The sequence below is a fragment of the Tachyglossus aculeatus genome, chromosome 23 (assembly GCF_015852505.1).
Source record: "Tachyglossus aculeatus isolate mTacAcu1 chromosome 23, mTacAcu1.pri, whole genome shotgun sequence".
NCBI lineage: Eukaryota > Metazoa > Chordata > Mammalia > Monotremata > Tachyglossidae > Tachyglossus > Tachyglossus aculeatus.
The window spans coordinates 22,683,664-22,700,038 of NC_052088.1; the positions used below are offsets into that span (position 1 = coordinate 22,683,664).

General features: G+C 39.7%; 1 protein-coding gene and 1 non-coding gene across 6 annotated transcripts in view; both read right to left on the minus strand.

Moving 5' to 3' along the window:
- The window catches only part of MEF2C (myocyte enhancer factor 2C), a 175,501-nt gene that overhangs the window by 60,817 nt on the left and 98,309 nt on the right, over positions 1-16,375 (minus strand). The window lies entirely within an intron of this gene.
- Positions 8,224-8,361, minus strand: LOC119944995. The gene has a single exon (XR_005456131.1). It is a non-coding gene; the product is annotated as a small nucleolar RNA SNORA7 (small nucleolar RNA).

Sequence of the window (16,375 nt, forward strand, 5' to 3'; positions counted from 1 at the left end):
TAAGAAATAAACTGGATGAAAATGGGTGGTCAACATTTCATTCTGGCTCTGTGAATTCAATTCACTTATAAAAGGGGAAGAGCCTGGATAGAGCAATAAGAATGACAGGAAGAAGGAGATTCAAGTGTTACAGGCAGAGCAGAGGGTTGCTGTAATAAATGTGAGCCAAGTTCCTTGTGAGCCACCAAAGTGGACTGACATTGATAGGTGTTCTTGACAAATCCCATTCAATTCTCTGCCCCTGCAGAAGTAGGTATAAGTCTGTCGGAAGCCCCAACCACCTTTGGTCTTTCATCCTTGGGCAAACCCTGAGGCTACCTGGACTAGGACTGGCTTTGCTGGGGATGATGAGGTGGGTTGGTGTGATGCTCCTTGGGGAATTCACCCCAATGTTTTTGCAATAGATCAGACACTAGACCTTGGAATTGGATAAGGAGCGGAAGACAAGATACCAGCGCAGCTCAAAGAGGAAAAAGTAGAGGCAGTGTGGTCTAGTGGGAATAACCCAGTTCTAGGAGCTAAGTCACTCTAACTCCAGATAAGCCACTTGACCTATTTGTGCCTCAGTTTCCTCAGTTACAATGGGGATAGCAATACCAGATTCTCCTGATTTCCGCAGGGTCACTGTGAAGATAAAGCAAGGTAACATGTGGAACTGCTCCATTAGAGCCAAAGAGCTATACACACTCACAAAATCATTAAGTAGAAGATTTTGCTATAATGAGAAGCAGCATGGCCTAGTGGAAAGAGCACTGGCTTGGGAGTCAGAAGGTCATGAGTTATACTCCTGGCTTCGCCATGGGTCTGCTGTGTGACCTAGGGCAAGTCACTTCACTTCTCTGTGCCTTGGTTATTTTATCGGTAAAATGGGAATTGAGACTGTGAGCCCAACTTGGGCCAGGGACTGTGTGCAACCCAATTTGCTTGTATCTATCCTTAGTACAGGGCCTGGCATGTAGTAAGTGCTTAACAAATACCATAATTATTATTATTATTGTTAGAATAGGTGACAATGCAACAAAATAGAGAGTAGAATCTGTGGAGAAGAAGAGCATCATAATTAAGGCAAGCATAGGTTTATCTTGAGAATAAGCTATGTCTGCAGAGGCCAAGCACATTTTTCCAGGTAATATTACAGTGGCAAAGAGTATTTAAATCTGAATCAACACATCTAATGTGAGCAACCCCTTAACCTTACCAACCTTAGGAGCCCTGTAGATAAGACTAACACTTTTGAGGCCATAACAAGGCAATGCAACATCCAATCCTAATGTCGGCAAATATGGAAGAAGTAACTGTTTGGCTGCCCCACCACCTCATCCTGGGGACTCTATCCCAACCTGCCTTGCTCCATCCCAGAGGGAAAGACAGAAGTAGTGGCACCTAATCCCTCCACCAAGGGGGATACTGGGGAAGACCCTAGTAGTTTCTGTGCCTACTAGATTCTGAGCTTTGAGAAACTCAAAACTCAGGGCCCTTTAACTTTTATCTCATTTTAGCATTTATTCCCATCCTCATCCTTTATTTTGATTTTGGGTTCGTATTGTTGGATTCTTTCATCGTTAGCCACTTTCAATCAATCAACTGCAATTATTGAGTGCTCACTATGTGCAGAGCACTATACTAAGCACTTGGGAGAGTTCAATAAAACAGAGTTGGTAGACACATTCTCTGCCCACAGTGAGCTTTCTCCCTGAAGGACCAGGAACCCTATCATAATTCTCACCGGTGTATTTCCCCAGCACTTAGTACAGGGCTTTGTACACACAAAGGACTTAATACCACTGCTAGTACTACGACTACTACTACAACTAATAATAATAATTGTGGCATTTGTTAAATGCTTACTATGTGCCAGGCACTGTACTAAGCACTGGAATGGATAGAAGCAAACTGGATTGGAAACAGTCCCTGTCTCACATGGGACTCAAAGGTTTACTCCCCACTTCACAAATGAGGTAACTGAGGCAGAGAGAAGTCAAGTGATTTGCCCAATGTCACAGGATTAGAAGCCAGGTCCTTCTCACTCCCAAACCTGTGCTCTGTCCACTAAGCACCACTGGTTTTCACACTGCTGCTGCTCCTGCTCCCTACTACTATTTGATGAAGGGAAGGTTTTAATGTTTCAAATATTGTAAGGTAAAGGTAAAACTACAGTCAGTTAACCAAGAGATGAGAGAGCATTTTGGAGAAAAACAAATGTGAATGCAGCTTCACATACTAACCTTTATGAAGGATATTTTACACGGGACTCAATATTCACAGAGAAAAAAAACCTATTCCTCTTACTGCATTTTATTTTCCAACATCTTTCACAAGTCAACGAATGCTGGTAGCATCCAAGCTGTACATATCTGCCTGTAAGCTTCTTGAAGGCAGGGATGGCGTCTACTAACTCTATTACAGCCTCCCAACAACTTAGTACACTGCTCTACACAGAGTAAGCGCTTAATAAATACCACTGATTGATATTTTATTTGGTAATTAGGATCAAACCAAATGATTTCCTTTTTTCCACACTGGGTTTTACTTGCTTGAAAACACTTTTTAACTTAGTAGTTATGAAATTAAACAAACCAAGGAGCCATATGCAAGATCAAGAAAAGACCCATACCTATATCTCATCATAACATGCAATGAACTTTCTCTCTGAATTAAAAAAAAATGAAGGAGAGCTTTTTATAAAATTTAGTCTCATGGTAATGAAATTCTGATCCATGGTATACATTCTCATTTTTCTATTTTTATTTACTTGCTAATTTCCCCAATTTTTATACTCATTTCAGATCTTATTTCTCCAGACTCATCCTGTATTTCCTTTCCCTCATACTGAATGAGGTCACAGTTGAATTTTCAGTATCCCTTAAAAGGCTATAAAATTCTGATGGTTAAATTGGCTCAAGCGTTCTACACCAACTCTTAGTTGACAAGATCGTGGCTTAGTGGAAAGAGCCCGGGCTTGGGAGTCAGAGGTCGTGGGTTCTAATCCTGACTCTGCCACTTGTCAGCTGTGTGACAAATCACTTGAATTCTCTGTGCCTCAGTGATCTCATCTGTAAAATGGGGATGAAGACTGTGAGCCCCACGGGGACAACTTGATAACCTTCTATCTACCCCAGCGCTTAGAACGTGCTTGGCACATAGTAAGCGTTTAACAGATACCAACATTATTATTATTTAGGTCATATTTTCTGTGCTTTGATAATATCCTAGGTTCTTCTAGGGTTTCAGTGTAGTTACCTGGGAATTCAAAGAGACTTCGGTGTGAAAGTAAAGCAAAGAGGGGGAGTAAAAGAGAGGGACAAGATCCTGGGGGGAGAGAGGTAGAGTGAGAGGGTGAAGAAAGGAGAAAAAAAGAAAGAGACGGAGAGAGACAAGCAATGTGAGTGAGAGCATCAAATGAGCCGAAAATATGTCAGTTGGCGTCCCACTCTGTCATAGCTCAGCAGTTTACAATCTGACACGACACTCTATCACAAGGCATCAGCAATTTTACTCATCCTAGATATCCACCCTTGTCAGCGACTCTGCACCTGTTGTCTACTTTGGCAGGGCCAAATGACAACAGCCAATCACAGCATAAAGTGCTGTACCATGGCCATAGATGGATTTTCTTATTGTGTGTGCGCCTCTCTCTCTTTCTAGACAAGGACTGCAACTCTGGGTTTTTCTGTGGTATGCTCTAAGTGAACTCATCAGCAGTCTCTTTCTCCTGCCAGGGAAAACATATCTAAGCCCAATTTTCAAATTTTGAAAAGCAAAACACGTCAGGGTTAGTTAAAGTTTTCAGACATTAACTTTTAGACCTTCTTTCTTAAAACAGTTCCTCGCCTATTCTTTACTTCATCTCCGCAGTACCCAAGATTAGCCTTTCTTGTGAAAATTTACATGGGAGAAATTAAACTTGAAAAAAATATTTTTCTCCCCACTAAATTTGCCAAGATTTCTTGGTAGAGCTTTGAAATAAATTTATAATGAATGCTCTAAAAATTACTATTTCATTAGATGGTCTCTTCCACATATTCTTGATAACATCTAGCAAACCATTGTAGCTCAATACATTTTTAAGAATAATATGTTATACATTTCATGTCTCCAGTAAAGTTTATAATGCTTATTATTTTCTCTGTATCTTCATTACTTATCAAGAGAGAATCTTGTAAAATTAAGTTGATATTTTTGAAAAAGTCTGTTATATTTTCCAAGCCGAATAAAATGCCCAACAAATTGCCCTATGCAAATAGAGAAATTCCCGAAGTTCTGTAACAATTTCAAGTGTTCCTATTTAAACCTGGTTAAAGGCTGAAAGAAAATAAAGGGAAAAAAGATCACAGCTAATAGTAATGTTTTAATTTGTATAAATGATTATCAATTCAGTACTAATGAAGGTAATTTATAATCAAAATTATTATTCTAATGGCTTCAGGGTAGACAACACCGTAAGACAACAAATATTCTCAGTATTTCCTTTATGTATAAGCGGTCACCAAGATGAACCAAAACAGGTATTCTAGTTAAGATTTACTCTTAAGGAAATGAAAGTGCTATTACATAAATGGAAATTACATCCATTTAATAAAATCATTACAAACTCACTACAAAAAACAGGGACATTTACAAATAAATTCAGTTAACCCTGCTTTATGCTCTTCCACTCTTAATAAGTATGTCTCACTCGCTCTTCTTCAATTATATGTTAGCCTTAGCCATTTTTCTCAACTATATAAAAGGTAATCATATGCTTAATTTAGTGCTCAAATAATCAATCAATGGTATTTATGTTACAGTTCAAATTAAATTATTCATCAATTCATCCAATCATATTTATTGAGTGCTTACTGTATGCAAAGCACTGTAGTAAGCACTTGGGAGAGTACAACAAGAAGTGATTAAACATTTTTACCTTGGGTTTTAAATTCAGTGCAATAAAGACTCGAGCAGTTGGACATGTCTGGAATTCCAGATTTTGCCCCACATTGGACTAGAAATTCTGAGACATCCTGGCTCTGGGAATATTGCTCAGTGACTCAGGGTTGGCTTGTCATGTGATCCATCAATGAATGCTGATCCAAGACCTGAAGCAGGCATATTTTGCAGTAATGAATGTTGACTACGACTTGATGGCACCTCTCCGGCACTCCCTGGCTTCCCAAAGGACAAATGTGTCATTCACCAAGACCTCAAGAAATACACTCACCAAACTGTCATCCTAATTGATGTCCCTTTGAACTTTAGTACTCACCTCTCCGCTACGGGGAGTGTAAAATCTTATTGCATCTTATCACGCCATAGTCCATTTAGTAATTAAGAATGGTAGGTATTGGGTCAAATTAATAATCTCTTCACAACACTACCTACATTCACTTAACGTCACTCATTTTACCCCTCTACATCCCTAATTTTCTCCCTAGCAAACCAATACGGACGGTTCATCCAGGAATTTATCCAAACTCCTCTCTAACCTACGGACATTTGTGCCTACACGATTCTTTGACTTAATGGCTTCCATATGTTCACTGCCTGCTATGTAAAAAAGTGTTCCTTTCGTTGGTTTTGATCCTTCAGCTCTCTCTCTTTAAAGGGTACCTCTCATTACGGGATTTGGTGAAGAACATTTCTATGCTTGCAATCACACCCTTCTTGATTTTGTAATCCTCAATCCTGCCCTTTCTTTGCCTACATTTTTTCAGGCTGAAAACTCCTGACTCTGTCTTTCTCACAAAAAAGGTCTCCAGTCCTCTGACCATCTTCACTGCCCTCTCTGTACCTGCTCTAGCTTGATTAATGTTTGGCTAAAACGTGAGGATTAGAACTGTATGTGGTATTCCAGGTGGCTGGTGATTCTCGATCCTGGGGACTCAAGACTGAGCTGCATTTGTCTTTCCTGATTGGAGACTCCAGCACCATCGCAGTATTACAGCATAGCAAAACGATGCCTTTTGTACTGTTTATGAATCCCCTCCTGATGTTGCCCAGCATTTAGTTGGCCTTCATGGCTGACATCCCACACTGAATGAATGATTTAAAAGAACAGTTAAAATGACTCTGAGATCTCTTTCTGAAGTTATAACTCATGTGGTTACAATCCAGATTGCCTTTTCTCTAGATAGATTGCTTTTGCAAGTCAACTGAGGTTAATGTGCTTTTTTTTTTTTTTTTTGATCCACTCACTTCTAATTCTCCTCTGGAAAGTTTTACTTTTTTAAAAGGATACTTTCCCCCTCATGACTACCACCTTTACCTCTGCCACTGAGGGTACCTGCTTGTCATGATGCTTTTCTGAGACACACATTTTACCTGGACCTGAAATAGCCTCCAGGATTCAAGCAAGTCATTTGTTTACCTACCCCTTTCTTCTTCTTCTTTTTTTATGGTATTTGTTAAGCACTTACTATGTGCCAACGCTGTCATAAACGCTGGGGTAGGTTCAAGTCAATGAGGTCAGATACATTCCCTGTTCCATATAGCAATTAAGTAACCTATACGCAATCAAAGTGGGAGGGAGAACGGGTATGGAATACTCATTTTACAGTTGAGGAAACCAAGGCACAGAGAAGTTAAGTGACTCGCCCAAGGTCAACACAGCTTCTTTCTACCTGAAGTCTCATTTTTCAAGTTTCTTTTTCTGAAATTAAACGTCTCTACATTGGGGACATTTCTGACCCTCTCTCCTATGAAGAACTTTACATTTTATCCCATTGCTGCAGCTACTATAGAGAAGTACTCTCATATTTTTTCCACCAGAACCAGTTCACTCCCTTTAGACTGTAAGCTTGTTGTGGGCAGGCAATGTGTCTGTTATATTGTTATATACTCTCCCAAGTAATTAATACAGTGTTCTACACATGGTAAGCGCTCAATAAATATGATTGAATGAATAAATACAATTGACTGACTCAATCTAGTATATTCCTTGTTGAATTTCTGGCTAGCTAGTCTGAGAAACACTCATTTATTCTATCTAAAAACTTCATTATTTTCTTCCTGGATAGTTATTTAGCAGTCTTTCTGAGGATAAATGAAGTCTCCTACTCTTACTACCACCCCCTAATTAAATACTGTTTCTGGAGCTGCAAAGAGTGTGAGGACTCTTCCCTTCAAAAAGTGGGTTGAGCTACTTTCTTTATCATTGCTGATGTTGAAATTTATTGCTCTGCATTTCACCGTTATTGTTCTATATGGTCTGTTTACTCTCATTTAGACTGTGAGTTCCTGTGGGACAGAGATGGCCTGATATGTTTACCTTGCAATTTCCCTAGAGTTTAGCTTGAGGCATCCTTGGACTAAAGGCAGCATGACCTAGTGGAAAAAGCCCCCATTTTAGTCCTAACATCACTGTAGAAACATTCAAACATTTCATCTTTGCCTTTTTACTTATTCTGACATCTGCCGCCATTCCCATTTTATGGGCAGTCATCTAATATGCCCCATTTGATTCCTTCAGGACTCTTCTAGCACTCCCTTAACTTTGAGCCTCTTTCAATCTGGGAATTCAATCAATTCCCATGTAACAAAACTCCATACTGCCTAGCTTTTCATGTTTCCAGTGGGTCTTCTACAGACTTTCCTTAATTGGGTGGAGTCAGTTTCTGTATAACAACTTCTGATGAATGAACGAAAGGGTAGGGTTTTCCTAAAGTTTGTGAAAATGGAAGCCCGGATTATTTTCCACTACAATTTGAACTGGACCCATTCTGCCTTAGCTCTTTCTGATGGCACATAAAGGAATACTCTGGGGAAGGAATAGCCTCAGCTTGATGGGGAAAGTTGGTCTTAATAAACTTTCACCAGTGGTACACTTGCCTTCCCTGGACCTTTTGTAGCTGTGATCTGGACAAATAAGTCCAGACAGCCTCTGTACTTGTGTCCTGACATCATGGAAGGATGCCCAAGGCAGCTCATATACTGGGAAATGAACAAAACTGAGTAGTGACATGACCACACCTTTCAATTAAAACAAATACCAGAGATAATCTAGTTGGTAGAGGTGTTTTTATCTTGTCTTATGCTGTCGAGTCATTTCTGACCCTTAGCGACTCCATGGATACATCTCTTCTAGAATACCCCACCTCTACCTGTAAATCATTCTGATAGTGTATCCCTAGAGTTTTCCTGGTAAAAATACGGAAGTGGTTTACCATTGCCTTCTTCCATGTAGAAAACTTGAGTCTGCCTCTGACTCTCTCCCATGCTGCTGCTGCCCAGCATTGTCAGTGAGTTTTGACTTGTAGCAGATTGCCTTCCACTTGGCAGCCGCCGACCAAGCTAGGAATGGAATGGGTATGCCTCTGCTTGACTCTCCCTCCCGTAGCTGAGACTGGTAGAGTATTGGAAACTCTCCAGATGCAATCTTGAGAGGGGAGCAGAGTTGGTGCAATTATCTAAATAATTTAAACATAAACCCCACAACTACTGCAGAAAGGAGAGACATTTTTTACTGGCACCATATTGAACCAATTCATCAGGTAAAACCTCAATTCCACACTTGAATTTCCCAGAGAAGGCACAGCCGTAGACATAAGTGAGATGGAATTGCCAATAATGCACAAATAGGGGGAAGACATTTATATTATTTAGGTATCATTTCTCAGTGGGCTGGGCAATGCTCACTAATAAAATATTGGCTATTACAGCTTTCCATTTGGTATTAGGCTACTGAGTCCTTTTGTTTCTTACTTTCCTCCTTCGTAAAACAGGGTTAACCCTAATGAGCTGCTTCAGAAGGCTGTTTTAAGGAAAAATTATATGAATAACAGTAAGTATTGAGCATATTTATATAATTTTTCCAACTGAGATTACTAGAATAATTTAAATATGTAAAATCCAATCTTCTTCAGTGGAATTTTTCCAAGGCTCTGGGGAAATTGAAAAGCAAGAGAGGCCTTAAGGAACCACGAGACTCTGGTTTTGTATCTTGTCAGAAAGTCAGTACCACTAGTAAAAGTACGTAGGAGTACTGATGCAATACTGATTCAGCAGAGAAAATACCACCCACACAGTCACTCACACCACTTCCTGCAATCACCAAATCCTTCACTTTCCTTGCAGCCCTTCCACAGTGATGCAAATAACTCCAGTGGAGCAGTAAAGAAGGACTGCTTTTTTAGTTTTGTTTTTTAATTAATCTGTACAAAGATACTCTCTGGGAAGATGTTCATTACTATGAGAATCAGCTATGTAAATGGATTTGAAACTGCATTTTTGTTGTTTTAGTGTTTTTATTGTTTCATCTCTTCTTATGTGTCTGTCACCAGTCCCCTTTCCCTGCTTTCCTAGATTGTGAGCCCTTTGAGAGCTGGGGATCATATCTAGTTAATATCTGGGTATTCTTTCTCAGTGCTGAGTAAAGCAGAGGTATGCTAGATACTATTAGCATTTTAACAGCTATCTAAAACACCATAAAGTCACTTTATAATGTGACTTCATAAATATGTAAATTCTTATTTTTAAATTAGAAAGAAAAAAATAATCATAATGTTGGTGATTGTTCAGTGCTTACAATGTTCCAAGCACCGTATAAGCACTGGGGTGGATACAAGATAATTAGGTTGGACACAGTCCCCATCCCACATGGGGCTCACAGTCTAAGTAGGAAGGAGTAGCATTTAATCCCTATTTTTCAGATGACGAAACTGAGGCACATTGACCCAAATGCCAGCCTCTTAACTAGAATCCCTCTCTTACTATCAATCAATTATTAATCACTTAATTATGCACTTAGTACAGTGCTCTGTACACAGCAAGCACTCAATAAATATGACTGAATGAATTAATCGACAGTATTTAACGAGAGCTTCTCTGTGCAGGAAAGCACTAAGCACTTGGGATAGTGCAATAGTTAGTAGATATAATTCCCGATCTCAAATTTAGAATTTAGTAGGGGTTTGATGCAGATGATGGAAAAAGATGTAATTCTCCCAACCGTCTACAGATCTCTTAAAAATGATGAAAAGCTGCATGTTCTTTATGTGCAATACTGTAACATAAACTGAAGTAATATACAAAGGAATCCATCATACTTCAAAATTAAGGTGTCGTCAGGGAAAGAGGAGAATTAAGGAATAACCCTGTTCAACCATAATCTGTTTCTGAAAAGCTGCTGGCAAGTGACACCAACATCACATCAAGTTACGCTGTCCTGACATAGAAACTTGCATAGAGTGAGATTTAGACATGTGCCTTTATTCTTCTACTTGAAAATGCTTTGACAGTTCCACATGTTTGCTATAACCATATGGGGGAGACGGAAAGGAAGATGGCAAATATTTGAGGGGATATGATAGAGTCTGGGAGTGTATGTGTGAGCAACATGGGATTTCTGTGTTCTGTGAGGTAGAACGGCCATAATGCTCTTCCCAAGCGCTTAGTACAGTGCTCTGCACACAGTAAGTGCTCAATAAATATGATTGAATGAATGAATAATGCAAGCTTGGCTTTATTCACTGAGCTTAAAGCTATTTATGAGAAAGGCTCGGGTTGACTGAAGTTATTTTAGACAATTGATAGGAGTCACAAAAATTTTGTTAGTTTAACACATAAAAAACACATATATGCTTTCCACAAACACTGTATCTCCTAGAATATAGTGTCTGTTTTCATAAAATCCAATTCTACAATGGTGCCTCCATTCTTCCCAGTGTATTTTAATAACTACTCTAGCTGCCATTTCTTGCCAATCTTCGGATCCCAATGTCACTGTACTAAGTGCTGGGTTAGATACAAGATGATCATGTCCCACATGGGGATCACAGCGTGGCTCAGTGGAAAGAGCACGGGCTTGGAAGTCAGAGGTCATGGGTTCAAACCCCGCCTCTGCCACCTGTCAGCTGTGTGACTTTGGGCAAGTCACTTCCCTTCTCTGTGCCTCAGTTACCTCATCTGTAAAATGGGGATTAAGACTGTGAGCCCCACCTGGGACAACTTGATTACCTTGTATCCTCCCCAGCACTTAGAACAGTGCTTTGCATGTAGTAAGCACTAAACAAATGCCATTATTATTATTATCACAATCTGAATAGGATAGAGAAGAGGTATTGAATCCCAATTTTGCAGATGAGGAAACTGAGGCAGAGAGAAGTTAAATGACTTGTCCAAGGCCACAGAGCAGGTAGATGGTAGAGTTGTGATTATAATCTATGTTCCCTGGCTCCCAGTCTTATGCACTTTCCACTAGGCAGCACTGCTAATAATGCTTCAACATTATTATTATTTAGCATTGATAGGTGCTACACAGAGCAAAAGGCTAGCGAGCTGTGAGATGCTCATGGTTGAAAAATTATGTGCATTTAGTCCTGACAGCATGAACACTCTACAGCAGACAGATCTGTTCTATCAACTGCTCAGTTGGAGTAGCGTAAAAAGCCTACCACTGCCACAGAATATTTGCTCACACTGCAAGGGTGTGGGTGAAAACAACCTACTAATCATACCAGAGTCCTAATTAAACCATTAAAGGAATCCTTAAAATCTTTTACAACTCCAAGTCAGATATCCTTTTAAGAAAATATACAAATAATTTGATTATCAACTGCAGGTATCAGAAAATAATTTGACTGGACGAGTTTCTACCCAATTGTATAATTTCTAAGTTAGAGGCTTTGAAAGAAATGGGCAGTATCAGCTACTTATTATAAATCAAACATCTTTCTCTTAGTTCAGCAACCATACCTTTCCAATGATATCAAATTTGCTATCTGCATAATACTAATAATACTAGTGAATACTACCAAAAGTTTAAGAACACATGCTAGCTAGCTCCTCCTTTTGGGTAAGGGATTTTCCCTAACTTTTTCCAGGTAGCTTTTAAAGAGTCTGTTCTTCCCTCTGCATGAAGAATGAATATCTAAAACCTCTGGTTAATCAATCAATCAATCTACTGAATGCTGGCTGTGTGAAAAACAGTGCACGACGCACTTGAGAAAGTACAATATAACAGAGTTGGTAGACACGTTCCCTCCCCACGAGGAGCTTACAGTACAGAGACACACTAAAATAAATTATGGATAGCTAGATAAATGTTGTGGAACTGAGGTGGATTGAATAAAGAGTAAAATCCAAGTGCAAGAACCACGCATAAGGGAAAAGGAGTAGGGGAAATGAAGGCTTAGTGGGGGGAAGGCTGTTGGAGATGTGATTTTAATCAGGCTTTGAAGGTGGGGAGAGTGATGGTCTGTCAGATATGAAGGGGGATGGAGTTCCAGGCCAGAGGCAGTACATAGGCGAGGGGTTGGTGGCAATACAGATGGGAACTTGGAAGGTCAAAGGGGAGAGAATGTGTCTTTTGCCCTTCACACAGCACAAAGATGTTACAAGTTTGGGATCAGACCTGAGGGACGCATACTGCTAGAAATTCTGTCACTGGCATGGCCTCTGCTACTTTACTCTACTTGGACACCACAAAGAGACTTGTTGCCACCTTGGAATTGAGCAGAAACAGTGACAGTTTTTCATTTGTAGCACCACAGCAGCAGAAGTAAATACCTTCTTCCTCTTCCCTTTTTCCTTCTCTCCATCTCCTCTTTTTCCCCTTCCCTTTTTCCTCATTTGCCTCTTCTTTTCTCCCATGGATTCCCTCTTCCTTCCCTTGTTCCCTCTTTTCACTTCTCCCCTCTTTTCACTTCTCCCCTTCTTCCTTTCCCTTCTTGCCCTGTTCCGTCTTTTTTCTTCTTTTTTCCTCTATTTGCTCTTTACCTTTGGTCCTGTCCAATATATTCTATCCCCACCCCTACTAAAATGATCAGAATTCTGGTTCCCCTCACTCTTGTTGTAGGCCCAGCCAGGCAGGCAGTCTGGGGAGAGAGCTGAGTGGGAGAGGTGTCCCCTAGATTCCAACAGTTATGGAGGTAAGAACGCTTTGAATGTCACCCAACCCCACCAAACTTTCTCACTGAATGAGGCCTTTTTACCCCCTTGCTGAGCTCTGCAACTATGTAAGGGAACCTTTTCACTCCCTCATTAGACCCTGAAGCCAGCCTGGGTTGCCCTTATTAACTGTGGGAGGGAGAGGGAGAAGGGAAGTTTACCTGCTCATTGTGTTCTAAAAGCCCCATCCAAATTACCTGCTGCATTCAGAAGTAAAAACTGACACCACTGAAAGAAGGAGTATGCCAGCTTTGAAGACAAGGGAGAAGATTGAGGGAGGTTGGTTTCCTCCTATTGGAGCTTGAAGGTAAACTGGGGTCTCGTTTCAGATGAATTAGATCTTGCTCTTTTTGAGATTCTGGCACCTACATTTCTTCTGATCTTCTAAAGTCACTAGTTATTTACTATCTTCCGTTCCACTTATAATCTCCTGCTTTGACTTCTGCCTTAGCCTCCTTGCTGACCTTCCCCGCTTCCTGTCTATCCCCAGTCTTAGTCCTTACTTTACTATGATGCCCACATCATTTTTCTACAAAAATGTTCATTTCAAGTCTCTTCACTCCTCAAATACCTCACGGTTGGGCATTCATCTCCACATCCAAATAAAGTCCTTACCATCATGACTTTAAAACAATCAGTTACCTCATCCCTCCTATTCTTCTCTAATTAATTTCCTATTACAACTCAGCTGGCATACTTCACTCCTCTAATGCCAACCTACTCAATGTGCCCCAATCCCCACTAACCTGTTGCTTACCCCTTGCCACATCCTCCCTCTGGCCAAGAATTCACTCCCCCTTCATGGATGACGGACCACCACTCTCCCAACTTTAAATACTTTTCTAAATCACATCTCCTCCAAGAGGCCTTCCCCAACTAAGCTCTCTTTTCCCTACTCCCTCTCCCTTTAGCATTGCTTATGAACTTGGATCTGTACCCTTTAAGTTCTTGATACTCAGCCCACCCTCAGCCCCACAGCACTTATGTACATAACTATAATTTATTTTAATGTCTCCCTTTAGACTGTAAGCTCCTACCTGTTACACCCTTATTAGGTATCAAGCACTGTTCTTAGTACTGGGGTAGATACAAGTTCATCAGGTTGGACACAGGGACTGTCCCACATGGGGCTCAAAGTAGGAAAGAGTAGGATTTAATCCCCATTTTACAGTTGAGGAAATTGAGGCACAGAGAAGTAAAGTGACTTGCACTAGGTCCCCAGCAAGCAATTGGCAAAGCCAGTATTAGAACCCATGTCCTCTGACACCCAGGCCCAAGCTCTTTCCACTAGGTCACCCTGCTCTCCTCGTAGACAAGGAGTAGATCTACCAACTCTGCCAAGCACTTAGTACAATGCTTGGCACACAATAAGTGCTCAATAAATACCACTGATTGATTTCTCCCTAGTTTCCCTAGTAAGTCTGTGACCATACTGGGGTTAGGCAGTGGTACCACATCTCCACACGTGAGTAGTAATGATATAGACCTCATCTGTAAAATGGGGATTAAGACTGTGAGCCCCCCGTGGGACAACCTGATCACCTTGTAACCTCCCCAGCGCTTAGAACAGTGCTTTGCACATAGTAAGTGCTAAATAAATGCCATTATTATTATTATTATAGACATGTTATCCTAAAAATAGAATTCAAGAACTGGGCTTTGCAAACTTTTTCGTCTTGTGTGATCCTACCTTCCTTACTCCTCAAAATAAAAAAGTATGTGGGTGACGGAAACAGTGTCACATTGTTCCTTTGTTTTGGCCAAGAAAGGAGACTGCTGCAGGGAAGGGAAGGCAGTGAATGAAGTGATAAGAGATGGATAAAGTAATGAGAGGAAGAGCCAGGTCAGGGGGCACAGGGATGACTAGGAAAAGAGGAAGTGGTGTTTGTGTGTGTGTGTGTATGTGTGGTGGGGGGGGAGAGCAGATGGGGCAAATAGGTTGTGCTAACAAGTTGCACTGACGCCTACACACAACAGCTGAATTTGGAGTAAACCTCATCATTCCATCTTCAAAACGTCCACAGAAATCACGTGACTACCCATTTAAGACATTTCATGGTAGAACCATTTTAAGTTCTCTTCCAGTAGATAATAAAGGAGGTGCAATTTTGTATACTCAATCTGCAGGTAAGGGCCAAAGTTACAGAGGTAAATGGCAATGATAATAGTATTTGTTAAGTACTTACTAAGAGTCATGCACTGTACTATGCACTGTAGATACTAGAAAAATCTGGTTACAGCCCCTAACCCCATCTGAGACTCAAAGTTTCTATGTTTCTGGACTATAAGCTTTTTGTGGACAGGGACCGCACTGTGCTCTGCACACAGTAAGCACATCATAAACATGATTGATTGATTTGACAGGACTACTACTCTACTAGAGTAACCTATCATATTTTTAAAGTAGCACATAATCAATATTCAAATTTCTTTACTGTCAGTATTTTTGATATTCAAGTGGAGGAGAAACAGCTATGTTCTGTTTAAACTATTCCTATTCACTTTTCTGTAATTTGCTTCCGTATTAGTAATCCTTCTGATATACTGCCTGATTTTTAAAACAATGCTTGTATACTTATACAGACTGAAGTGTGTGTACATTAAAATAATATTGCATTATAAAATGCAATCATAGTAGTATATAGCTCATACCAGAAGATATAAATGGCTCTGAATTTTTAAATTTGTAAATCTTTTGTGTACTACACAGGTTTTACCCTTTTTATCAATACGTGTAATGAAAATGTTGTAAACTGAACAAACGGTAAATCAGCATTTGCAATGGTAGATTTGTACGTTCACAAAAGATAATCAGAAGAGAGAATGGAGAGACATGTAAATTTTTAAAGTACAAGAGCTGGAAAACAATTTTTGGATTTAAATATCAATAATTATTTTTTGTAAATCATTTTGTAAAGCATATCAGTATTAGGTTAATTCCAATTTAATCCTGGAAAACAACACATATCTGTGATGTGCAAATATTAAGCTAGCAACTCTTTATTAGCCACTGTGCTATTTGATTTAAAATATATAATAAATCAGATATAATTATTACTACATGCTGTAAATCGGGCAACCGATATTATCTAATTTCTTTAGAGATAAATAATATTGTGGACACTAAAAACCTCTATGAATAGGAGGCAAATGGGAGTCCAATCAATATCAGCTACATAATATATAAGGAAGAGATACAAATTTTATAGTACAGATATTAATAATTAATTGATGTGTTTACTGTAACAAAAAACAAATGTCAGCTTTTTCTGAAGTTTAACAGAACCTGTGCCAAAATCATTAAATACACTTGAGGAAAGAAATCCGTATTATAAAGCAAACGGAAAATATTGGAAATATTACTGAGCTGCGTACACCTGAGTTATTTACGGATTACCTCATGTTAGCATGTCCAGTCTCTAATATGACTCTAATATTACCACTTTGATTATTTCAGTTGCAGCAAATATTACTTGTCTGAATTTATCATAATTTAAATCAGTCGCTGAGATAT